The 25,038-nt window shown below is 34.5% G+C and overlaps 1 protein-coding gene across 15 annotated transcripts in view; it reads right to left on the minus strand.

Moving 5' to 3' along the window:
- Positions 1-25,038, minus strand: part of celf2.L (CUGBP, Elav-like family member 2 L homeolog) — a 271,162-nt gene that overhangs the window by 245,430 nt on the left and 694 nt on the right.

The following is a 25,038-nucleotide window of genomic DNA, read 5'->3' on the forward strand; positions in this document are numbered from 1 at the left end:
GTAAGTTTACTTACATCTGTTACATTACTAGAATAGAAGTGTTGTGTCACCTCCCACTGCCAGCAACCCAGTGTCAAATGAGATATAGATTATCCTTCTTACTGACAGAACCCACCTAAATGATGGGGACCTCTTTACTACTTAAAGCATTCACAGTGTATAGTCTAGGAGTCACTGGCCTAGACTTTTGGGATAGCACAATATACATGGAGGACCATCTCACTCAAACACTATTATTATTCCTAATTTATGTAGCACCAATATATTCCACATTCCTTCACAGAGATTATACACCGGTCCCTGTGCCAGTACAGCCTACAATCTAAGGTCCCTATTACATTCACATACACTATGGTCAGTTAAGCAGGAGCCAATAAACCTGCCTGTATGCTTTTGAAGTGTAGGAAACTCACACAGCCATGTGCAATGCACTGGATGGAATCAATCATTTGTAAGCCCTATCACTGCAATGCTGCAGTGCCAACCACCACAGTGGTGTGTAACATAGAAGTTAAGCAAAGCTGTTAGGGGGACTGTTGGCTACACCATAAAAGCTCAGTGCAATAAAAAGTATTGCTATACATAAACTTAAGCATGAGCTGTAGATCCAATTTAGGAAATGTTCCTTGTGTAGGGCTGCATACATTTCAGCACATCACTGTTTTAAAATATGTCCCTAGAACTTTTTATGATGCAAAAGGTTACTTTTTATTGTATTTATTTTTAAAGCACTGCAAAAGTTTCCAGTTCTGTACAAGGTATTTACACACACAGGGGTAGGGTGAAAATAAACACTTAAATGCTAGGTGTTTCAAAACACAATAGGGATAAAGTCCCTTCCCTGAAGGTCATACAATCTATATATTCTTTTATATAGGTCTATAATATTTGTATATTTTGTGTCCTGTAGTGATTAGACAGGTGAATGAAGGTCAAGGAGATTAAGGGACATCTTTGCTTTGTAAAAAAGCATAAAAGGCATTTCAGATTTAACAGTTTACTTCAAATGCAGGAATGACTTGTACCAATGCTTTTGGATTTCTTAATTCCTTTTTACAGTTTGCAGTGGGGATTATTAGTGATTCAAAGCTGGGGTTAGAGCTCAGTGCTGCTGAGCTCTAATGCCACATAGAACACATTGGTGTTCAGCAGAGTTTTAAAGTAGGGAAAACATTCTGACAAATTGACACATACTATATATCATCTTTGATAAATGCATCAACATATTAAAACTATTTATAGTGATAGGCAGGATAGTGAAAAAGAGGAAAATATCAGACTGCTGCAAACACTTTAGGATTTGATATTTGAGAAATTGAAAATTACTTGCTCAGTGTTACACATTGCTGATAGAAAGAAGTTTAACAAAGTAGGCTGTGGGTCAGGCTAAAAAATTCTAAGTAAAAATGACTGAGAGCTAATACAATTTTACATTTACTCTTCAGCTGACATATTGCCACTTCTAAGACATACAGTTGTTTCTCTTCCTCCTTTTTAGACTTGTCGATATGCTTTGATGTTCTCTCTATACTCTAGAGAAGATGCTAATCCCACATACTTGAAAGAATCTGGAAATGTCTCCGTACTAGTGACTACATATTCATGTAAATATGTTCAGCAAATAAAAAATAAATAAATAACAGGTACGGTTTAGTAGATAGAGGTCCTCATATGCTAAATAGCTACAATGGCTGGTTTGTGCACAGAATCTACACACTAAAATAATGGTATTGTAACCCAGACCATTCTTATTTCACTTGCTGATAAGCTGTAAGGATCCATTGGCATTGATCACAAACTGGCCTTTAAGTTTTATTCATAAATAAGCCTGTTGCCTGATGAATTAAAGAGGCAGTTTTGTCTTTTTAGCCCCTCTTAAAAGGGAATTATACAATGTATCACATAAAACAGCCCATATGTAAAAAACTATGTTTTGTCAACATGAAAAATGTAGATAGGAAAAATTACTTTTCTAGTGGTGTGTGACTGTGCCATATGATATTTCCAAATATAAAAATTGCCATTTTAAGTACTTAAGTGCAACTTCTGGCTCATATAAGGAACTGTGCTCAAACACAAACCAAGGGCACACATCAGCCAATGAATGAAGGGCTAAAACTTCAAATTAGCCAACTGGACGGCCAAAATGGGGAAAAAAAACTATGTATTTGGTGAATACTTGTATATGTAAATGCATAAGGTTCCATAGAACAGTTTCACATTGTCACAATGCATTTAAAAAGAAAATCATTACTAGACTAGAACTATTGAATGAAAGTGGGGCATGCTCAGTTTCAACTCATAATGGTTTCCTAACTGTCGTATCTAAAAGTCTGTATCTTAAAATCATAAGGGCATATGTACTGTATGCAAGAGTGGTACCTTCTGCCAAACCTATGCAGAGAAAACACAATGAAAGAATGGTACATTCCAGCAAGCTGGGCAGATCAGGTAAAGAGAAATGTAACATCTGTAACTGCTGCAATTACTGTACATTGGTGTGTAGAGAACTGAAAGTGCAGGTGTAAAAGGACACTAATATAAGGAACACATAACAGCCAAATCTGTAAAATCAAGACTTTGGACAAGAATTAGAGCTGTTAGAAATGTAGGAAAAGAGTGTCAAAATTGATTTTGCAGTCCAGCTTTCAAGGTCTCATTCACTGCTTAAATATTAACATCACATAGAAGCACTGACCACAGGTGTGAAGAGAGTGTCAGTCATTCAGGGAAAGGCGCGGATCACAATACAGTTCAATACTCTGGATTCAGTTGCTGATTCCATTAACGGATAGCTCCCTGGAGTGCATCAAAGATGTAAATGTCAGAGTGCAGTTTAAGAAACAAATCTACTGGTCAGACATCCAAGTCCAGACATTACACTAGGATACTTAACCAACCACTAGGCTAAAAAAAATGTAAGTGCGCATATTTTGTAATGCATCATAAATGATATAGCATGTGTTTTAAGACAGATGGATGGAAAATTATGGTAGTGCTGATTTGAACAAAAGAGCATGCTGAACATTTTTGAATTTGAAAAGAATTGACCAATCCCACCCTGCTCGATTATACAAGAAGCAAAAAAATCTTTTATTTCTTTTGTCTGTCCTCCAAAGTATCCCGCAAACCCAATTAATGGAGATATTATTTTAGGATTTTCTTTCCTACACATTAATGTGATTTGCTAGGGAAACCTTCAGTTTAGAACATAAGAGATATTATGTGTTTAGGACACCTAGCGACCATTTTGGTTAATGAGGAACATAGGTAATTAAATTAATGCTTCTGCAAAGGCTCAGAAAATGCACACATCAAATCGTTGCTCAGCAATGAACAGATTTGGATAGGGAATCTAAATATGTATATTATGGGTACAGCACATTTAACTCTGGACGGCATTCCAACAGGCATGTAGGGAGCAACATTAGTGATGGGCGAATTTGCTGCGAATTTGCGCGATTCGCCGCCAGCAAATAAATTCGCGAAACGCCCGTGGCAAAAAAAAAACTTCAGAAAAAATGGGCGCCGGCGTCAAAAAACGGGTGCCGGCGTCAAAAAAACAGGCGCGAAACATTTATAAGTCCAGGGCTATTGTCTGTGTGACAATTTGCATTGGCATTATAAAAAATGACCCAGGGTATATCTATAGAGAATTACCAAATTATTAGTATGGGGAACAGAGTTTAGTTAAATCTTTACTAACATTTTATATATATCCAGAGATTAACTATGAACTTATTTCTTAATAGTAATATATTTCTATCATATTATATACTGCAATTCAGGACAATTATTTCTTATAATCTAAACACTGAATTATTAAGAAAGAAGGAAGCACATACTATAGGGGTGTAGTGGATAGTAATCCTTGTGTAGTTTGCTCATTTTAAGGTAGTGCTCCATAAAGAATATGGGATTGGAACCTACCATTTACTGTGTTTAATGGAATAGTTGTGTATCCAGAGTCTGAGGCAGAAGGTCTTCGCAAAGTCAGGGCTGGAAATAAGGTTAGCTAATGCTAGGGCTGCATACAGTTGAGTGTATTTGAGTTCAAAGTAGCCCATTTAATGAGCAGATGGTAGGTGTACTGACATTTGTAAAGTACCCAGGGGGTGTCCACCATCCTATAAATTAAATGTTTACTGTAGACTTGTTTCCTAGTGGCATACTTGAGACTGAATCTGGTAAAGAAGACTGCACTCTGTGCTACTGAATTCTACTGTGGCACTACATTTGCCCAAACCGTTCATAAATGTATTACTTGTTCAGCAAATACCAGCGACAATTTGGAGTGGAATGAAATACATTGACTAGTGCACATGGCCCTATACTTTAGGCAATGCTTAGCTTTCAAGTGCATTTAAAAAAATCACAGATGATATATATTAGTCAGAGATAGTAAAATAAAGAAATAAATAAAAAGTAACTGATTCTTATAATCTGGGGCTAGATGCTCAGATGATGAGAATAGTGGAAGATTCAGTTATAAGCTTCAGGCGTGGAAATGTTCCAGTTTTTTTTTTTATCTGTTATTATTTTACATCTCACTAAGCATCACATTACAAAATGTGTATTGATTTCCACATCCCTGAATCAAAGTAAAGCTTAGTAACAGTGTTAAATTCAACTGATTAAATACACAAAGATTTATATGCTGCATATATACAGTATACACACAAGCATAGTAAAAAAACACACTACAATAAAATGTAGTGCTTAAAGGTTAAAGGCATATGTTTCATCCAGTACTATTGATGGGATGTTCTTCGTTTTCCTCATTTGCATACTTATAGCTAGTGCACACAAATACAAAATGATCCAGTTAAAAAGGGAATGTAAACCTGTGTTCAGTAGAAACTATCTTTAAGCTGTATAAGTTGTGTTGAATATACTTTCTGCCTTTTATTTTTATTAAAAAATGCCTTTACAGTTTGCTACTTTCTGTATTTTGCTTGTGTTTAACACAAGTGTAAATTGTAAAGTCATGAAACTGATATCAAATCCACTGAAGCAATAAACCTACTTATGCCAAAAGAACATTAAAGGGAAATATAAAACCACTGTTTAAACCAATAGTAAACTATGTATGTTTATTCCCTATCTAAGGTGGTTTTACTGGCAGATTCATTACCAGGGTAGTTGAGGAGTTCAGAATCAAGTCACTAAAATGAAAAGAAAGATTGCAGCAGTCTTAGAGGTGGAAAGAAGATATGAAAGGTGGCAGTCTGAAAACATGACAAGTCAAAAGAGGTAACACACATATCTGAAATAGTATATGAGAGAACAGGATAAAGTAATGGAGAATAATCAGATATTATTGCATTTCAGACAGTGGTAGGCATTTAAAGAGTCACTACAAGCAACATTTATGGATCCAAGACTGGTGTAGGATTCGTACTTAAAACATCTACATGATGCCTCCCAAAGACAGGATGAACTTATAAACGCAAAAAGGCACAACGTATCCTACACTCTGAGGTAAGACACAAGTGCACCTTGATTTTGAATCTGCAAAGGTTAGGAATTCACATTAAAAGGGAATAGTTGACAATATCAAACATCAGTTCAAACAACAGATTACAGATTGAAAATCAAGATGCTGCAGAAGTTTTGTAGTAAGAGGAGATTATAATAGAAAGACAGAAAGGAATGCACACACATATTTGAGTCAAAATATTAATGTTGTAGAGAAAATTAGAAGAGTGTTCAATATACTGTTAATGCTTGAATACCGAAAAGTATCACAGTGGATAAGTAAGAGGACAAAGTAATAAGGGAGCATATAGTGAGCAGAGAAGACTAAAGAATTTTCCATCGTGGTCACAGGAAGAAGAGGATAAAAATGAGGAAACAGGTTTTGGCACAAATGTTTTGTTTTATAGGAATTATGTGTCATTTGTGGCTATACAGACTTATGGGGTATTGACAAGTATATAATTCTGTGTAAGTACTGTATATGGAAAACAAGTGGCATGGATTTATTTATATGTTTTATTGTTAATGAAAATTGGTAATCAAATAAAGTTTTAAAAGGGTATATGATGTCTTTATAAAGAAAATAATCTTCTAAATCAACTACAATGGCTAGGATCTTTAAAAATTTCCCTGAAAAAAGTGTTTTCTAGGCCTCTGGTGTTCACCATCCCCCACTTAAGGGGGACTATTGTTATGGCAATCGTTCTGCTAGTTTGACAAGTGTCCAGGATCGCAAAACTACACCACTTACAAATCTTAATTAGCCTACAGTTTGCTAACCCATCCACTGTTTTTTTCCATTTACTCATTGTGGGATCATTGCGGCAGTTAGCTATAAAAGTTAGCTATAAAAGTTAGCTATAAAAGTAATTGTGACCCATTTAACCTACAGTATTTTCATTGCATTCTTTTTCATATTATAGCCACAAATGGATGCAAAGTAGTGGTGCATAAAGAATATTTTAAAGCAACTTTTTGGCATAATCACCTTACATCACAAACAGACACCTTTTCCTCCTCCATAGGAGTCTTCAAAAGCCAGTAATACACTAAATCAAGATATGTTTAATAGTAAAAACATTATTTTTTCCTGCTCATTTTCATTTTTCTGTATAATTGTTCTTTTTATTATTGCTCCTCACAGTAAAGATAAGCATTGGTTACAACATTTACACACCACGCTAAGCAAAACATCCTTTTTTCTATATCATTTAAAATAATGAATTCATAAAAACACATCAGTTTTTTGTCTTGTTTATAAGGAAAGTTCCCTCAAACATAGTATAAAAGAAGTAGGGGTCTGTTTATGAACACAAGTGCTTTGTGCAATGTACAAACTCAAATGCAACTTGCCATGTTTGTTTAATCAATCCCAGGGTAATTGTGGCAGTATACAAATCTAGGCCCAGCATAACTGTGCCCAATGCTTTAGAACAAATCAACTGCCCACAAGTGTTTTGAAGAAATGGATGCAAATTGTGGTTGACTTTGAGTAGGGATTGTGCTATTTTCCATCACTCACCATTAATGTAACATTAATGTAACATTTGCACCTGATTGTTTTGGTGCAAGTCTGTTGTACCTATTAAAGCATTCCCTTGTGTGAATTTACAGATCCAGGTTCCCCTGCTTCAGTAGGTGCATACAACTAAATGGACGGACACAAAGCACTTAGCACTTCACTATACAGGAGTGTGTTTGTACATTGAATGCATAGCATATTGATGTACAATTGTATTAATTTTAGGGCAACTGCACTTGCAGCTACAATCGTGCATTAGCCCTAATTTAATTTATGAAACATTTTTTAATGTTCAAGGTTGTAGACTGTAGCTGCAATTATTGTTGCTTTAGCTCTGCCAAATTTACACATTCTCTACTGCTAACTGCAGCCTTATTACCATCAGGCACATCAGTTTGTGATTTTACTTACCTTAACTGAAGAGGTAAATATGGCATCACCTATGTATTAATTATCCACTAGATATCATTGATCTTTGCTCAAAATTTGAGTGTCTGTCAGTTTCATGCTTCAAAACCATAAAAATACTTTTAAATTGAACTTGCCTCAAAAATCTACTTTTATCACTAAATAAAAAGGTATAAGAAGAATAGGTATTCTTATGACTTTTTTGTCACCAGTAGGCACAAACTATTAGTCAAAAAGCATACAAATACTTACCTTGTTCCAAAGAACCAAAATCTAATTGTATTAATTGGAAAAACCTCACCTCCAGCATTAGACAGACATTTATTTTCAATATGAATGCCACATTACTGTTTTGAAACTGATAGGAGTATTTTAAATATTCCATTAAAACGTGGATCTCTTTGAAAAATGCATTTTATTTTTAATTACATGTGAATTAGCTGGGAGAAGCTGCAGGGAAGCCCAGGCTCTTACTGACTTAAGCCTTCTCAGCAGTTTGTTAAATTCTAGCCTCAAATCCCTTGAGGGAATGGTGGATTCAAAGCAGCTTTTAATCATACCACAGGGAGGGTGAAGTAGTATGTAAGTAGGTCATACAGAAAGCACTGCTAGTGCATAGGTTACTGTTTTATTTAACAACTAGCGTGTCACATTTTGAATGCACCTTTGCTGTTGACATTTAAAAAAGATGGTATAATTGTGGTCAAACACAATGGGAAAGGAAAATCCCATTTTAGAATGGGAAATATTATACTAATATTCAGTAAATGTAATTTACATTTACTGTAATTTGTAATTTCTATATCTATTCATTCATCCGAATACCTCTGCAGTTACCAGTCGTAGATAAATTCAGAATATTGTTGTGATTTTTTTTTTCGTGCCGCTATATAACTTTTCAGCTCTGAAGGGGTTATTAGCTAAGTCTTGCTAGTGAAAAATATTGCTGTACATGTGTCTATTCAAAAGAAGTCTAAATATATTAAAAGCTGTGTGTCAGAGGATAAAACCTTCTTGGCTTCCCGATACAGCAGAAATGCATTCTTTAGAAATATATTCTAAGAAGCAGATCTAGACATGAATAGAGCCTTTTAAAACTAACAATGTCTGAGAAATCAGAAATTCTGCAAAGCTACCTTTCTCTGTTGCATTCAGCATTTGTTTCAGCTGGAATGCTAATTCAGAATCATAACTTGACAATGGAATATTTTCATAAATCTGATAGACCAGCCCAGAAGTAAACACATTGCAATAGACTCTAACAAAGAGTTATGCAAAGAAGCTGTTAGATGATGTGCTGCCCTCCCCTTAGTTCTGTATCTTCACTTTTTGTTGGCTTCTTAAAAAAATATGTTTAGATTCCACATAAACATTGTATATGGCACTGCACCTGGAAAAAATGTTGAACTATAATACAAATAAGCAGAACCAAAAAAAAAAGGCAAATAATATTTCCATCCAAACCAAAACCATCTCCACTGTGTAACACAAGCTATTTACATAATCAGCATTCTTAATTTTGTGACATGATTTGATGCCTAATGTCAGATACAGTGGAAGCAATGGCACAGTTCCAGTGAAAACTATCATGGAGAGGAAACTACAATCATTTATGGAGAGCAAGAAATTGTATTTATGTTATCTCTCTCTTTCTTTCTTCCCAGTCAAGCTGCCACTGTCTTAGAATGCTGGCAATTATATTTACACTGGTTCTCTGTATTTTGCCCATCTTCAAATACTTCAATACACTTATATGAGGTATTTCTTTACCGAATGCTTTGTCAAATGCATTCCACATGTCTGTAGAATAATTATGCCTATTGAATTCACTGCATATTAAACACAATGAAGTGCATCAATTAAACATTTCTCAAAATAATGAAGTAGATTTGTTGAGATCTTTAAATATTTGTCTGTATATATATTTTTTAATGTATAAATTGATGTGGTTATACCATCTGGTATATTTAAGAGTCCATCTTTCCATAATTAACTGTATATGCCACCTAAATATTGATATGCCAATATATATATTTATAGCAACTGTTGTTTAGCATTAGCCCATATTCAACATTACTGTCAAGGTCTAACTAAGACACCCCCAATTTTGTACATTTATAGAACAGTTTCTTCTTCTTTCCTTCTGTTTGAACAATGTTGCCTGATGAATGAAATCCATTCAAATTTGCACTTTGAAAACCTCAGCTGATTTTCACTTTATTGAGATTTAGCCATCGTGAATTTATTCGTCCATCACTAGTGAGTATTAATGATCAGAAACCAAAGGTATTAATGTAAAATGTTACCTCTCTTTACAGCGATAATAGTCTGTACATGTTTAGGACTTTTAGCGATCATGTGAGTATTTCTGATATTGAGTACAGATGTTGGGCATTTGGATATTTGCAGTTGACTCTCAAATACATCTTCAGTATATATATATATATATAAAACGATAATACAGATGATACCCGCACTCCTTCACAATGTATCGTTTTCCGGTTGGTTGCTTGGCCAAAATAATATGTAGATAATTATGAAGAGGACCAGCACTCTGTTTCCAAAACACAATAATTTATTGTAGTGTCACAGGAGACACTGTGACACTACAATAAATTATTGTGTTTTGGAAACGGAGTGCTGGTCCTCTTCATAATTATATATATATATCCATGTTTAGATTTTGGCAATAAAAATTACTGTACAGGTATTACCAAAATTATTATATGTACCGTAAACAGTTTTGATACTGGTCTTTGTAAAGAAACATATATGTAGACATGTAATCAGTTTTTTTACATTTAATTGATACAAGTCTTGGCACTGAGGTTATATTACAGTAATAATAACTGCTAGTATGCAACAAAGGGGACCTGAAGTTCAAATGCTATTATGTTTCAAGACAAGAATTGGGTTAAACCACACTAAAGTAAAGACCCAAATTGTTTCCATCTCAAAATCTTCTGTTCTTTTATACACTATTCTTAGCTACTCTTCTTTTTACTGCTGTTGAACAATTCATGTTATTGTTTCAAAACTCACTCATGTTCTAGCGACAAATCTTTGTATCAATTGGTTATATAGGGTCACTCTGTTACCATTATATCTTACTAGCTGATTTGAAATGGTATGATAAAATGGTTGCTGTGCTTATTAACTAGACAAAACAGATGGAAAATCCAAGCAAGTAATTGCCCATTTTGTGGCCACACCCCCTTAATACCGTGTTCATTTTACAAAATTTTGGCAGGGTTTGAAAAGTCTGAACACATTCATTTTATTACAGTTTTGCTAATAAAGATGCATTGCCCTTTAAGCTGTAAGTCTCGGTTCTCCTAAGAAATCTGCTTATCTTAAATAGTTACAATTGTATCTTTGCTTATCTTAAATTGTTACAAATGTATCTAAGGTGCTCAGTATTCTGGGCTTTTTGCCAAACAACCTCTAATTTAGTTTTAAAAATTTTGAATTTTTTTTTTCTGGCGTTGGTGCAGGAGATCAAAGAGAAACTCTGGACATTTCAGTAACAATCTGGGACTGTGAGTTGAGCTGTCAAATTCGGGACTGTCCTGCGAAAAATGGGACTGTTGGGAGTTATGCTTATGTCCTACAGGCTTTATTTTCTGAATCGTTTACTTGATCAAGTTGGTGTCAATTAAATGTTATATTAAAATGAGTGGATTATTTCACATAATAAATATATGATTCATCATTATACGATATTTGCTTGAGAACCAGGTTATTGTTCAATTTCTTAATGTTTTCATAATATGCCGCATATATTGTTTTCCATAATGATTGATTGAGAACTATACTCAAAAAAGTTATTTTATTGTTGAAAATTTCTTTGAGAGGAACTAATTTGTCTCATGGATCACGTGAGTGATGATCCTGAAAATTAGTTCATAAGTAAAATAGACTTCTAACTAATGTTCATTAAAATTCAACTTGCATCCTTCTGATGAATGCAATTCAGAATTTTTAGCAGTATGACATTAAATGGTGACTTAGATGCAACTTCAGCTGATAGCTGGAATAAAATGTTCTAATTGAATGTCTGGTCACCCCAAACCACCAGAACCTATTAGTTTACATTTGCATGTTTCTTTCCTATGCCCAGAATTCTATTAAAGAGAACATACCAGCCATTTGTATCTGAGTTATGGAATCTATTATTCAGAAGACTTTGGACCTGGGGTTTTCTGGATTGAGGCTTTCTGCAAATGTAGCGCACCATGCCTTGAGACTACGAAATTTAATAATCCAATAAGTTTACAAATAACTACAATGCCAGTTAAAAATAAGATATGAAAATTTCAGAGCAATGTGATCCAAAATTATTAGAAGAATAATTTTTTATTCAAAGCAGATGCCTTGTTACTAGACTTTTCATAGTTGGTTATGGATTCCTTGACTAACTTTGTGGTCACACTTGCATGAATCTGCCTGCTATAAGTACACAGGTATTGAATCTATTGTTTAAATAGTGTTAAAATATAGCAATTCAATTTACTATTTGAACAACAAATTCTTACATTTTATCTGAGGTATTTTTTTCTGTGTAGTAAGAAAACATCATAAGAAGCCAGACTTAAGTCAACTCAGCTACATTGTTATATTATTATAGGATTCCATGTATACTTTTTTGTTTTAGTATTTTATCTGCAAGGGTGTCTAAATGTTTCTAAATATGTCTAAATGAAGTCCTAAAACAAAAGTTGAGGTTGCAAACAGTTTTCTTAAAAGCACAAAGAAGGAGATATTTTATTAATTTCCGCAATATATCACTTTTACCATGCTGCATGAATTCAAGAGGTTGTTCACCTTTATATTAACTTTTAGTATGATGTAGAGAGGGAAATTCTGAGACAATTTGCAAGTGGTTTAATTTGTTATTATTTGTGGGTTTTAAGTTATTTAGCTTTTTATTCAGCAGCTCTCCAGTTTTCAATTTCAGTTATCTGGTTGCTAGGGACCAAATTACCCTAGCAACCATGCATTGATTTGAATGAGAGTCTGGAATATGAATAGAAGAGGGCCTAAATAGAAAAATGAGCAATACAAAGTAGCCATAACAATAAATTTGTAACCATACAGAGCATTTGTTTCTTTAGATGGGGTCAGTGGCCCCCATTCCCCCCATTCCCCCCCAGTCGTTGTTTAGAATTAGCCATAACACACTAAAGGTTATCCCAAAAGTCTACCACCTTTTTACTATTTGAGATTGATATGTAACATAAAAGCGTAGTATGGTACATTCCTAAAATTAAAAAAAATAATTAGTAGTACAGATAAAAATGAATATGCAGATGCCACAAGATAAAATAAAAGGGGTAAGGCAATTCTTCTAAGGCCAACAGAACCCTAATTAATAATTCCAACTAATAGATGTAATTTCTTAATGGTTTGTGTCTAGTGCAGGCTGTATCTGGTGCAAAATATCTGTGCTTTATCATGGAGGAGTACAGTTATGCTAAAATATAGGAACACTTGGGCAGATTTAGCAAAGGTCGAGTTGTGTTTTCCTGAAAAATGTAAGTTTATCAAGGGTAGTTTCTGTAAAAACTAAAATTTTTCAGGTAAAAAAACAACACAAATTTTTCGAGATTTATTATGCCCTGAAGCTGCAAATACCTTGAATCCAAAAATACTCCAGCTAAAACCTGTCTAGGTCATGTAGAAGTCAATGAGCTTTTTTCTGAGGGTTTTACCCAAAAACTCGATCAATTTGAGTGATTTGAGGGTTTTTCTGCCAAAAACTAGATTTATTCAAGTTTTCGAGTTGTTAACCCCCAACTGATTTGAGTTATTTCCATTTGAGTTTTTTCTTAAATAAGAAACCATTCGAGATATCAAAAAATCCTCAAAAAATCCACCTTTGATAAATAACCGCCTTTGTGTGTAGAAAATTTGGCAAATTGTGAGTTTTAGTATTTTACACATCCTTAGTAAATTAAATTAAAGCTTTTAAATGCCACCATTCAGTTTTTAGATTTACTAAACAAATGTTTAGTATTTGGGAAAAATAGGTTTAGCAGCTGGATGAGGCAAATGAATGCATGTTTTTTTAGATACCATAAGTGTGGGTAATATAAAATTTAGGTAATATTGCTATTTATTATGTTAGTTCTGGTGTTATTACATCTTAGTGTTAGGTAATGCAGAAGGTATTTATGAGAATACTGTTTTCTTGGTTACTAGATAACCCCATTGATGCATTTTGCATTCCAGATTTAAATTCTGTGTATCTTATGCTATCAATTAAGTCCTGCCGTTATCGCAGTTGAAAAGCAGACCATGTTAAGTCTTACAGGAAAGATACCGCTACAATTCAAGAAAAACAATTAAGTACTATTTCACTTACTGATGGGTGATAGCAAAGTCAATTCAGTAAACACAGTAATGAATTCTGTGAGACAACTAAGCCCATGATTGCATGAGTTTTGGAACAGGTGAGATTGTTCTGATTTTGTAGCCCACTGGATAGGATGCTTGATAAAATGTATGGATTACCTTTTCCTTCTAAAATCCATTTGAGTAGACAATATAATGAGCAACTGGGAGTGGTGATAATGAAAAAGTTAATTACAGCTCAGCAGTAAGTTAAAGTTTTCTCTTCAATTCAAACCTGAGGCACCTACTCTTTAACCGTTCTGACACTATCAAAACTCACAATATGATCTTAAATTAATAAAAAAAAGGCTTCTACAACAATCTGGATCTTATTTTACTTTGTAACTCATGCTAATTATATCTTCATGGAGGAAAATAAGCTTCCACAGTCATTACATTTAGCTAGAGAACGAGCACTTTATTGCTACACGCTGACCAAAGAAATAACATAGCCCCAAGCAATCTGTTATGACGGATCTGAATGGAATAAAGGTGAAGTGTAGTGTTTTACTGTGTATTTAATCTATGTAAGGGTAATTTATCATAACAGTTGTTGAACTGGTGCCATTATTATCATTGTAAATCTCATAGTGTTATTAATCATCTCACTTTATAGGCATCCACTGCAAACATCAGTATGGTATTATTCAGCTGGTAGAATCCCAAAGTAACTGGCTGTCTCTCTAGCAATACATTGCTACATACAAATAGGTTCTGAAGGCTAGGTATTCTGCATAACTAAATCTATATAGCTAGAATGTTTAAAGGAGCATAGTTATATTGGTATGTAAAAATTTCTATTTTGGTTTAAAAAAAATTGTTGCAATTTAAAAATGGGGCTGCTTGCTGCCGCTTTTAACAACACTTTTCACACCTTCGCCAAATGAATTTGTCCCATTGACTGCCATAATTTACACCAGTTACACAGCAGTCTAAGAAACTGCAATATATTTGGTGTTAGTTTAAAAAAAAAGCAGGCAATGTTATTATTATCAATATGCTAAAATGTTCTTTGTAATGGTTTACATCTGTGAACACAATGCATGATGCTAATTTACACGTAAGCACAATATTTGAGCTTTATCAATACACCAGTCATTTTACAGCAACTTTACAGCTATCACTGTCTGAAACATTATATTAACTTCATTTTCCTCAGCAAGATTAATGTTTTACATTTCACCCAACCAACGAGTCATTGGCAACTAGTAAACAAAGAATGACCACTATGATCAAAGATGTGGGAAGGATATCAAATGCTTTTTCACTGAGTAGAAATAACTTTTGTCAAGCAGAATAAGAGAAGTGTGTGTCAATTAAGGGCATTATTTAACAATGACTGAATATTATATACATAAAGTAAATGTTACTTGGTAACCACTTTTTTGAACAACTTAAAGATGTTTAACTGAAATCCCCCTGATGTTTTGGCAAGCTTTAATTGTTTAACTCTTAAACATGGAAATTAAAAAAGGGCTCATTAATGTTAGGCAGAGCACTAGACACATCCAACTTGCACCTACTTTGTGTGACCTTTGTGGGTTGAAGAATTTTGGAGCAGCACAATTTAATACAAGCTTTAATTTGTAATAAAATGCATTAACCAATACAGCACTGGACTGGGATGTGCAAGAACCACTCGAGTTACTACCCCAGGGGCCGCCTCAAGGGCGTCTTAAAATTTTGGACGCGCAACGGAAAAGTCGCTCGCGTCAATACCATCACGCATCAACATTATTCAAATGCTCATTAATTTTAACATCAGCGGCAAAATTGACGCGAGCTTCAGAATTGACATGGGTGTCAAAATTCGCATTTTGCTAATTTTTCGTCTTTTAACTAATTTTGCGGGAAATTCAAGAATTTTTTTGGCGAAGCGAAATGGAACAAATTCGCCCATCACTACCCACCAGGTTCCCAGTCCAGCCCCATAACCAATAAGATGCTTTTGAACTATTTAATGCTACCCGCTGATTGGTTGCTATGAGCTACTGCACCTGGGCAAAATTAGCACATTTTATCACATAACCCCCATAGAGACCTTCATTTAACACCTGCTTTGATCAGACAGTATTCACTGTGCGTGTGTGTTGCATATATAGGAGCTCAATATTATGCCAGTTAAATCACTCACAAATGAAGGATGTGTAGGTACAGTCTTTGCCCTGCCCTAAGAGGTACACCTGTAAGTTACTATTCTATAATTCTATAATTTAATGCAAAATTAGAAAACCTGGACAACTGGACTGGCTTTTTGCACATATACGCAATTAAATATAAAAACAACAGAAAAGGATGACCCAGCATCAAAATATTCATTATGCAACTTTTCAGGTGAACCCCAAAGCACTTGAAAACAACAGCTGGGGAAAAATGCCCTGTTCTTCCTACAGTTGCTTCTTATTAATATATTAGATCATTTAGAATAGTGCAGTTAAATTATTATTATTATTATTAGATTATACTTTTAATTATATCTAATGTTATAAAACCTAGGGTGCAACTGTGGTTAACACAGAGGCCTCCATCATTGATAAAGGCAGCAGGTCTACATCGTTTCTGGGCAATTTGTATCCATTGGTACTGTGGGTTCAGCAGGTCTGGACTGAGAATTAAAATAGGCCCTGGCATTTCAGTTACACAGAGGCCCAATCAGCCCACACAGAAGCCCAAACAGCCCCCACCAGCCCACTAAATACTGATTTTCTATGGCACCTTATAGCAGCCCCTCTGGCATTTGCCAGAACCCACAGATTGCCAGTCCGGGCCTGGGGTTCAGTGTATATCATTGTTACTGATACAAACTGTGCAGCACCAAAATCAGCAATGAATGCATATTAATGTTATTGCATGTGTAAGTATTTGTAACGATTCACAGGTAAAAGCATTAATTGTACAGAAACAATATGAAGTGGTAGTCACTTTAAGTTTTCCTAATTTAGTGTGCTCTTCATAGACAGACAAAGGGCTTAAAGTGAATAAAGCTTTTGGAACCCTGATATAAGGTTATGCTGGCAACAGAGTATTTTTATTTCTAGCAGTGTGGCAGATGAAGGTACAGTACAAGAATGATAGCTTCAGTCCTGTTAAAGAGCAATTCACTTCTGAATAGACCCCTCTTTATGATCAAGGTGTGGTTAGCACGTGTAGGGATGCAGTACTGCAGTTTTGTGATTCGAAAAAACACATTCCTTCCAGATAAAGAAGTTATTTTTTAGATTAGCTGCAATAATAAATCAATGCAAGAAAGAGTGTAACCAAAAGCATTTTAGCAATGTTCATGACAGCTAGTTTATCATGACACACATACATTTAAGTACTACTCCCATATTTAATAAAAGTCACTTAATTTGCCCAGGAGCAGTTACCCTTAGTAACCAATAAGATGTAAGGTGGCCAATGAATGCTACCTAATAGTTGCTATGAGTTACTGCTGCTGGGCAAACTTAGTGTTTTTTATTACATAACCCCATAAATGCTTACATCATATGGCTTTTACATGGGCATTGCAGACCGAGAAGAAACAAACATGGTGATGCAAAAAGCTTCATGTTTTAAAGTGGATGCTAGAGGTGTTGTTGCTGCTGTAACAGTGAAGCTCATTATTCCTGGCACTTTTCTACACATTTTGATGACAGCTAGTAGAACTAGACTTAAAGACTATTTTGTTTGTTTGTTTGTTTGAGAATAATTTTCATAGAATTTTCAAGAGAAAACAGATCTCTTTCTAATTTGATAAGGGGCATTCGAGGATTGGTCTCTAATGAGTGCATATTAAGGCAAGTTTGACCATTGTGAGTTGGTTTCATTACAGCTGAAGGGTTTTATGATACATATTTCAGTGCTACATCATCCTTTTTCTGTTGATTTCTTGTATAATTAGTTATAAGGAAATGAAAAAAGTTTGTTATCAATTGTTAAAAAAAACATTGAAAGAGCTTGCAGAAAAAGCTATGTTACTTGTCAAATTTCTTAATATAATAATAATGATGTTTTTTCCCATGCATAGAATTCTGGTGCTTCAGATATGTACCTTATCTACAACATCCAGACACTGAAGCATGAACAGCTCAAGCATATTGCAGAGAAGGATTCCAGGTTTAGCTGCTTTGTAGAGATGCCAGTACTGACACACATAAGCTGTTATGATTTCTTAGAATCCCATGTAGGCCATCATTCTACAGGTCAAGCAGAAATGGGCCACAGTGCCAGCAGCTCATGCTGCCCTGATAATGCATGTCACTTCAGGCATGGTGACATACTTCATCACAAGATGCCATTTGCAGTTACCTATTTTAGGACTGACACATAAGTCAGTTTGTGCAAAGCTGTGAACAGTGACAATATCACTTGCAGTTTATAATTTGTCATGATAACATAAAAAAGGGTAATAATTTCAGACAGAGTGTATCTTCCATATAATGCAAACAAAAAACCTATTTTATGACTTTCTTAAAACAAAATGTGTGTTGATTTACTGGGAGGGCAGCAGGCAATTGTTTTTCTTGGCTGAGATGTAATGTACATCAGACTTGAAAGCTCATGAAGGCTCATTTAATTATATCCTAATCTAAACACTTTCTACCGTGTAAATCCATAAAACATGTTGATTCTTTAACTCAACAAAAGTGGTTTTGTTGTTCAAATACTTTTTTTGAGATGTTAAAGTCACATTTCATGGATAAATGGCTGCATGCTACCCAATGCCTCCAAGGTGACTTCTAATATCTTGAAGCTTAGGTTACAATATTTGTAATAATACATGAGTTTCAATGTGTCCTGTTACTCAAATGACAGCATTTGTACTAATACTAAATGATGACATTACTAAGCAAATTATTTACATGCAAATCATATATTGCAAGCTTTTAGGCAGGGCCCTCTTTACCTCTTGTATTGGTTGTATTTATATATATTTATGCATGCTTAATGTATGCACCTACTTATTGTCCAAAGCTGAATAATAAGTTTATGTTTTATAATACATGGCATATAGGGTTTCCAATAACCGTGGTCACACAGAAACAAACTTAAGTGTACATCTTTTAGTACGTTACAAGTACATGGTTGGGGAAATACCCCTATACACATAAATTAGCAATTCCATAAATAGTTTATTTATCCATAGCATTTAACAAGTTAGCTCAATAAATCATTATTAACAAAGGTGAAATAATGGAAAAGGAATATAAAACAAAAAAAACAAAAAAAATCAGCACAAGGAGACTTACTACACGAGGTATCAGCTTTTCTGTTCTGCAATGTGTTTAAATTGAAAAAAGATGGGTGGGCAAGATCCCAGTGAACCTACAAGTTATCCAAGTTTGCCATATTTATTAAACATATTATATCTATTGGAAGTAAAGTTGGTCAGTTTCTCATTTGTGAAGACCCAATCAGTTTTGTTTTTAAACATAGCATAGTTTATGAATGGGACCTTCCACGTCCTTACTACTTCTGCATGCTGCTAAGAATATATGATTCAGAAGATGTTTTACACTGGGCACCCTTCTAGTGGGGCTCCCATTAATGCCACATATGGATCTTTTTATAAGTTGTATGCTGTTATCCAAAACTGAACTGTTCTTGGGCTGGTCCAACATATACTGTATAGACCATATTTCCTGATAAAGGACAAATAATAATATTTTTACATATAGATGTCTAAGATGTCAGCAAACTAAGGCTGACCTCGTACATTGTCTCTGGCTTTGTCCCAATATCCAAATATTCTGGGGAGAGGTTCAGGAATACTGGAAATCTATAACACAACAAACAAATTCCTTTACGTTAGCATGGACAATTTTTGGAAAACCGCCTCCACATCTAACCTTAACAAGACAATTAGCAGAAAGATTAATGGCAGCATCTAGGAAAACTATTTTACACCATTGGCTCTCAACATCCTCGCCACCTCTATCACTGGTCAAACAAAAACTCCATCCAACAACAACACACGGAAAAATTATTTTCTATATGGATGAACTATATACCCTACAGGAGTCACCAAATAAGCTGGATGTTACATACAAACTGTTAAGTACCCATAAATTGTGGAAATGGACATATTGTCTTGCATGATTTTATTCCTATGTGATAATGACTCTGTAAGTATGGTTAGAAATATTTTGGAAACTGCAAAAGAAAGTAACTGAGTATGGAATGTGTTATTTGTTTACTTTTACCTCCAAATACTCCTTTGTTTGTATAATTTTCTTTACACAATTGTAAAAAATGTAATAAAAACATGTTTTATAAAAAAAAAATACAAAATGCCTATTGTTATCATTTTATATGTATAAGATATTATTTCTTGTATATCATATGCTAAACATGTTGGGCACATTTATTAAAAAATGCACAGAACTGGACCAGGGTAGTAACTAATAGTAACTATCTTTGTAAGGTTAAAAGTAAATTTAAAGTGTCTGATTTCTGTAGGACACTATCCTTGTAGTTAAACCCTTATGCTAAGTAATGAGCCCAGTGTGTTATAAGACAGGATATGTAGCAATGTCACATAAAACTATTATAAGGCAATTCTATTTAAAAATAGGGTATTATTTATAACGTAAAGCAAATGTTTAAAGGAAAGGGAGATTCAGCCAATTTTGCACATAACATTAAGAAATCAATCAACAACTAGGCATTACAAAAGCCAAAGGCTCCCTGTTATTTTACGATGTTAGGTTACAATACTCTAGATCATCTATAGTTACTATGAAAACTAACTGAGGCTTCTGTGGGTTTTTTATGAAAATTTTACACATGTATGTGTGATTGTAGGAAGATAAAAAACAAGTTCAAATTAAAGTTGCCTTTCAACAGCCTGTTACCCTTCGTCTCAAGGGAAAAACAAAAAACATAAATGGATGGAAGAACAAAAGGACTCTCCTGTTGCTTTAGGGATTTAACCAAGTCTTTCACAATGAAACCTTGGAAAGCCTTAGCTTAATATTTTGTGATGGATAATAAGAGCTAACAATTCCCTTGTAAAAAAAAAAAAAGAATATGGAAATGATTTCTCATTGAATAGGCACACTAGCAGATTGTAGACCAAAGAAATCCCAAAATGTTGTGCATTACTAGCCTGTTTTTGCAGCATCCCCCTTAGGAGCTCTGGGTATACATATTTATAGTATTACTTGCATAAATAGGTTTACCGTTCAAAGCAGCATCTTACACACATATATCTAATCCAAACAAGATTAGAAACTCTCAATGTATTATTTTGTTTACATTTTTTCAAGGAAATTTTCCCTGTTGAATTTGGAATCCCCATTATTATATGTGTTACTCATCCAGATTTTATTTTCATGTTGCATAGTATACATTTCCAAATGGCTGTGATTTCATAACAGAAACAGTCAATGGTAGAAATATATTCCAGAGTGGCTTTTTAGGTGAGGAATCACATATATATTTCACAAATAATTCACAGGCTATATGGATCAGGTAAGTGCACTTGGCATAGTGCACACATGCTACAGTTTATGGTCACTAAAATCTGTATGCAATAGCTTTGATTAGACTCTTATTAAAATAAAGGCTATATATACAGGTATTGGACCTATTATCCACAATGCCCGGGACCTGGGGTTTCTGGATAAGTGATCTTTCTGTAATTTGAAAAAACTACAGTAAAAAGTATATATATATATATATATATATATATATATATATATATATATATATATATATATATATATATATAGACTATTGCTGGATATTTCCTCCCTTTGCATACGGCTTTATTCTACATGCTTATTGAATAAAATGAAAAATATTTTTCTGTCACTTTTGCTCAATGACATCCATCATAGAAATGACATTTCTACTGTAAATTGCCAGCAGTAATATGAATTTGAATGAGCTTCTAGACACAGTGACCTCTGCAAATGCAGAGCGCACCTAATTTATAGAGTTATTTGACATTTTCTGTCTTAAAACACGAGTAATTTATATTGGTCCCCAGAACAATACCATGTTTATTCTGGCAAAGGAATAGGCAGAATTACGTTAACAAAGAACACAGCCTAAATGTTTAACCTGGTGCCTGACAACATCACCCGTCTGATACAGCACAATTCTAGCATCTGGTGTCTTCATTTTTTAAATGAAAACTGTTATTTCCGACTTCATGATATATCCTGCCATTTTATTTCAGGTCTCATCAAGTGAGGTGTTTTCAGGGCTATAAGCAATGAACTTTCCATCAGCCGCATCTTCAGCTAATTAACCCGGCTGATTACAATAATTAGTATTGATTCACTCCTGAATGACTTTCTAAGCATCCGAGCCCAATCTAGACCGGCTGCAAAGTTCTGGGTATGAATATTAATTTGATGTTCCTCTTTGTTTTGGAGCCCCAAAGGTATAGTTTGCAATCTTATACACTTCAATTTGATAACAGAAGCACTTGAGTTTTATTGTAATTTAACAATGAGTGTGTGAATGCATTATGGCATGAGGATAATAATGACTAATGCAGGAATGAGGCAGATATAACACAGTTACTCTAAGGCTATGCTATCCCATGAAAAATTGGTGTAATCCATCACGCTGACAGTGATGGTATACACATAGTAGGAAAAGAAGGTGTTAATTAATTTTGTCATGTGTGATTGGGTATGTGTTCCAATTAACCCTCTTCAGACCAGTCAGGATTAGTGAAAATGAATGATTTGCCAAACATAACCAATGTTACAAAGGCAAGATGAGTTAAAATGCAGTCCAAATGCTAATTTAGATCCATCATACTCAGGAAACAAAAGATGAAGCGATCATATAAAGGACTCTAAAAAGAAATAGCATAAATTCCAGAAGCAAATGCTCTCTTATTTGTGCTATTGTCTGCAAAGCAACTCACATCTCATATAAGCACAAGGTAATTTTCTTTCCCACCTATGGAAGTATGTTTGCTCTTTTCACTTTTCTTCATTCCTAATCAGCAAAGGATCAACTCCCGTTCTTCCTGCAATATCTGAACTGGATAACTCATTGCCTTCATAACAACAGATATTGACAAGCTTGCTAGCGTCCGACCAGCACCTTACTCTCCAATTTCTGCTATTCAAGCCTTTTGGCCACAAAGGTCATTTTGTTATTACTGAAAGGAGGCCAGCTATGCTTAGCTATACAAACTGTATTTTCTGTGAACTGGTTTGGGTTATTGGAATCATAAAACAAATTCACACATGAGCAATAGAAACAGAAAAGGGGGAAGAAGACAATTCTTTTTTAGAATATTCTGAAATTCTGCCATGTTATAACTACTCTGTTTTGTGGTAAATTCCTAACAAATTAATTTGTTTGTTTACTGTGATCACCAGCCTTATGCATAATTATTCCAAAAATACATTCAAGGTAGAATAACAATAACTATAGTAACAAAGCAGTTAGACATGATCTGAGATTCAGGTAATTCCAAATGGGGGTGAATAGGCATGGGGTACAGGTGACATTTTGCTCTTTAGCAAAGCTCTGCAGCTGTCTGTTCTACTCAGCAGTATCTTTTGACTGATTCATGAAGTGGCATTTGCATTGGCTTCTAAATGAGCCACCTTGCACGCCCTCTCAGTAGGTGGCAATGGAATGGTGTGCTGCTGATAGCAGCTGCTTGCTAGCAATAAATGAAGCAGATTCTGTACTAAGAAAGCTGCAACACAAAAAGGTTTCCACTTTTCATACTCTCTAATGCAAATTATCATTGATGAGCATATAATGCAATTCTACATTCAATCACATTTCATTGTAACAAAAAGAAATTTAAAAAAAATTGCAAATAAACAAACTAAAATAACAAGCATATTCATGCATTGTTTAGTGCGACTGCAACATGCCACATTTTGTTTCATCCAATTTCTTAACATAACATAATGCATATAATATATACAACCCCCATTTATTTCACAGATACAGCCAGTGTGGGCAAGAGTAAACAAGAAATCTGAACTGATGTAAATCAGTCAAGAGTCCTCCTTAAACCCCCCCCCACACACACACACACACCCTGTCCCTTGTAAACAAACCCATACATGCATTCTCTTCATATTCGGGTCATTTGGGGACAGCATTTTTAAAGCATTCCTGTGTGTGAAATCTTTTAAATTTCGGACAATGCTAAGCTTCTCCAAGCTTATGTCTAAAACACTACAAATTGCTGTAAGTACACAACATAATCAAATGTACTGAATGTCGTAACCTTAAGATGTAGCAAACAGTATGTGCAGCCATTGTACAAATGATAAAAAAGGGCAGTGGCAGATAGGAAACTGCTCGGATTTAGTCACATTCCGTAGTCCTTGAGCATCAATCTAACATATCAAGGGTTACATTTATTAAAAGTCAATAAAGTAAATTCTTCACTAAAGTTTGGCTAAAAAACTATTGGTGCTAAAAGAACTGTTTGTGAACAGTTTTTGTTTGGATAAATATGCCTCCAAGTTAGTTCAATTTCTGACAAGAAAAAGCCCCACTGCTTCCAGAGAAGACCAACGTACATTTTGTACTGGATATAATTTACTTTATAGAAATAAAAGATTTCATACACCATCCTTCAAAGCAAAGTCTGTATTTATCATTTAATTCTTGGAATTAACTAATCATGTTTTAATGTTTTAAACATAAAATGAAAATATATTGCTTTCTTACTGTATTTCTGCATATTTGAGTGGCATCTTTCTAACTTGGAACTGGCTATGTAACCAACATATCTGTCAAATCTCCTGTCACTTGCACGTAGTCTGGAAAAATTGTCTATGACCTGGACTTCTTTCTCTGCTATTAAAATGGGACTTTTGCTCCTGGGTGTTCTAGTCATTGCGTACAATGCTGTTCTTAAGTGCCCACTGGCAATCTATGAACATCATTCAAACTTGTAATCATAGCTGTAAGGAATAGCTTATAATAAAAAAAAAGTAAAAGTTGATAAATATCTGTCAATTTGCTGTCTCTAGTACAGATATAGGAATTTGCAAAGTTCCCTTAAGTAATTAATGAGGTAGCAACTAGCAAGCAGTGCAGTTAAATAAAATAATAACAGAAGCATTTTAGTGTGGTGAAGAGTATGAGTTAAGAGGCAGCAAACAAAATTACTGGCAATACTTAATAATCTAAGATGACATTGTATCCACCCCTTCAAGCTTTTAAAAAGGGGAAAGATAATGTATAGGGGGTTGGAGAAAAAAAATGCTGCCCCAGACTTTAGTTAAGCCACTTTGACAGCTCTATTGTTT

The sequence above is a fragment of the Xenopus laevis genome, chromosome 3L (genome assembly GCF_017654675.1).
Source record: "Xenopus laevis strain J_2021 chromosome 3L, Xenopus_laevis_v10.1, whole genome shotgun sequence".
Taxonomy (NCBI): Eukaryota; Metazoa; Chordata; class Amphibia; order Anura; family Pipidae; genus Xenopus; species Xenopus laevis.